Raw genomic sequence first — 3,534 nt, forward strand, 5'->3', positions numbered from 1 at the left:
AGGAAGGAAGGAAGGAAGGAAGGAAGGAAGGAAGGAAGGAAGGAAGGAAGGAAGGAAGGAAGGAAGGAAGGAAAGAAGACAGAGACAAAGAGGAAACTCAGCCCTATCTTTTCAAACAAGATGCAAGAAGTCCACAAAAGGAAGGTCCTGAAGTGATACACTAGGGTTTAAAATTGGGTGTCCTGTTTTTGTATGACATCTTGGCAAGTCTCAGTTAGCTCATCTATAAAATAGTGTCAAATAATACAGGACTGAATGTTACAGAGTGGGTGTATATAATCTAGGATAGTGGATGACACCCAGAAGATAACCCAGGAGCTGTGAATATACCTCAGTTGGCAGACTAGTGACCTAGCATGTAGGAAGTTTGGGGTTTGATCCCAACACCACATAAACCAGACCTCAGGGGCACACACCTCTAATTCCAGCAATGGGGAAGTGGAGAAAGGAGGACCTAGAGGTCAAAGTTATCCTTCGACAGTAGCTAGCTTTCTGCAGGAAGTCAGAGCAGTACTCAAGGTGGATCATGAGTTAGTAATATAGTCCATATGACTGACCTCTCCCCTGACAAGTAGCATAGGATCACCTGCCCAGTTGGGCCAAAAGAACATACATAGAGTATATTGAATCCACGTGGGTTCAGCTCACAATACTCTCAAAAACAACCAATCTCAATAAAGATGACATCCAATTGCCATAGTAAGATCCATAAAAGATCACTGGGTGGAGCAACATGGTGGTACTACCTCCTTGGAGTTCTGTCTCACTTTTCCTTAATCTACATTGTTTCCGTTCACACCTTGTCTGTGGTCCCTTATTCTTCTTGGGTGTGAAACAATGAACCCAGAAACCAGTTTCAGGGTGGCTTTGGCAGCTGTGACCACCTAGCTCCATAGTTTGCTGGGTTAAGCTCACCAAAAGCTAAGGAAGACTCTGTCACTCTCAAAGAAACCGCATCAGTCTTTGGCTACATGGTAAGTTAAAAGCCAGCCTGGGCTATATGCAATCTTATCTAAAAAGAAAAGAAAAAACTTCATATATGGGATATACATGTATATATAAAATTCATAATTTATAACAGCAAGTTCTCCACGGCCTGTACGTGTGTGTGTGTGTGTGTGTGTGTGTGTGTGTGTGTGTGTGTGTGTGTGTGTTTGGTATTGAACACCAGGTCCTGCTCAATGTCTTTCTCTGTCACAAGAAGGCAACTAATAAATAATAGCTAACAAATGTTCACTTACCTCACCAGAAGAGAGTCTCACAATACAATAAATATTCCAAAAATAAAAAGAAGCCAAGTGAGGGGTACACTTTTATAGTGCTAGCAACATTCCAGAGATCAGGCAGGAGCATGGTAAGTTCAAGGCCAGCCTGAGCTCTCTAGCAAGAGCATATTTCATAAATGCAAAATTAGAAACATTACAAAGACAGGGTGATGTCCTATTTCCTACAGCTTTATGTCCTTTTGCCCTGGATCTTGGTCCCCAAACACAGAGATTGATTACACAGTTAGTGACTCAAAACTCTGCAGCTGACTGAAATCCATCAATCTGCAGGATTACTCCCCAAGGAAGATCTTCTTGAGGCAGAATTCTATCCTGGGCTAGAGTGCCTGATATCTCCAGCAGCTTGGATGATGTTCCGGAATGGAATGAAATAGAATATATCATTACACTCCCTGTCATTTGTGCTGCTCCATTGTGGCAAGCAATGGATGAAATTGCAGCGTCCTCAAGCATGTCTTCTTCTACATGCATAAAGCATACATGTGGCGCGCAACACATATGTGCAGGCAAAATATTCACACCCATAAAAGAAAGAACCTTAAAAAATTAAAAGACACTCCTGCAGCTGCACATGGTGGCACATGCCTTCTGGGCACCAGGAGGCTGAAGCAACGGAATCACAAACGAAAGGCCAGCCTTCACTACATAGCAAGAGTCTGACTCAGGGGGAAAAAAGTAAACTCCTGCAGTTCTCCCTAAAGAAGTGATCACAGGTAGGCTGAAGATATAGAAGAGAACAGGAATAAGCTAAGGGGAAGGGAAGAATCTGTTCACCTCAGAAGAAGAGACAATTGCTGATGGAAAGGGGGCAGTGAAAGACTCACTTGTGTGCGAAGGGATTGGGTTGAAAGGAGTCTGAGCCATTCCAACCCCCACACTCTCAGCATTGTCAGCAAATCAAGAGGCTAGCTCACCTGCCAAGCCCGGAAAGGAAGGTAGCAGCATGCTTAGGCACATGGAGCGGGATTTAGCATGGCTTCAGTATGGCTCGGAGCCATTAAGATTGTAGGATTTTCTAAGAAAACAAACAGAATGTTGCAGATTTAGAGAGCATTCCGGAAAAGAGGATCCTGTGTGTGGACAAGGGTTAGGGAGAAACTAGAAACAAAAGGACAGGCAACACTTTCAAGATGTGTGTCAGAAACCTGGCACAGTGCATAACTATAATGCCAGCATTTGGGAGACAGAATCAGGACTGCTAATTTGAGGTCAACCTGGGCTAAGTAAAGAGATCCTGTTTCAACAAACAAAGCTTCCACTTCCTTATCTTGAGCAAATATGGGAATGAAAAGAATCAAAGGACTGTCAATAGCAGGACCTTGTCTAAAAAGAAGTGGAGTTGCAGGAGAGATAGCTCAGCAATTAAGAGCCCTGGTTGATCTTCCAAAGGACATGGTTTTGATTTTCAGTACCTGCACGGTGGTAACTCCGTAACTTCAGTCCCAGGGGATCCAACACCCTCTTCTGACTCCTACATTATCATTGACTCACTGTGAAGTTGCCAAATCATGTATGCAGCTTTTATGGTCCATATAACATATATATCATATATTATCATATTTTAACCTTGCAATCACCTATGAGTTAACTTGAATTATTGTTTCAATTTTACAGTCAAAGAGACAGAATTGGAAGGATTCAGTGATTTGCCTCAAGTCACACAGCTAATGAGTGATAGATTCACACTAAGATCTGTCCAGCATCTCTTTGTTTTGGTTTTTGAGACAGGGTCTCACTATGTAGACAGGATGGCTTTAGAATCTTGAGCCTCCTGCCTTTGACAACTTGGGCTAGTATTATAGACATGCATCACAGCACCTGGCCTGATTTCTTCATTGTCCCTGTTGTTGTTGATGTTTGAGCTGGGATAGGTCTCACTGTGTTGCCCAGGCTAGTCTCAAATTCCTGGCCCCCAGAGATCCTCCTACCCCTGCCTCCCAGGTAGCCAAGCCTACAAGCATGCCACATCCAGTACTTATCAAGCCTTTATCTGATACATAAATCCTTCTACCAATTCTCTCATGGACTCCAAGAGAGCCCGAGGTATACCAATTATGGTATCTGATTCCAAGACTGTCACTCCTTTAGATGGCCAAGCTCCAAACCCTTGCTGGAGGGTAAGTTATCCCACCCGAGTAAGCAGCCAGCTGGCCCCATTTATGGTTTAAGAAGCTGAGCAAGTTCCACTGGGAATCAATCTCTCTCTCTCTCTCTCTCTCTCTCTCTCTCTCTCTCTCTCTCTCTCTCT

Source organism: Mus caroli, chromosome X (assembly GCF_900094665.2).
Source record: "Mus caroli chromosome X, CAROLI_EIJ_v1.1, whole genome shotgun sequence".
NCBI lineage: Eukaryota > Metazoa > Chordata > Mammalia > Rodentia > Muridae > Mus > Mus caroli.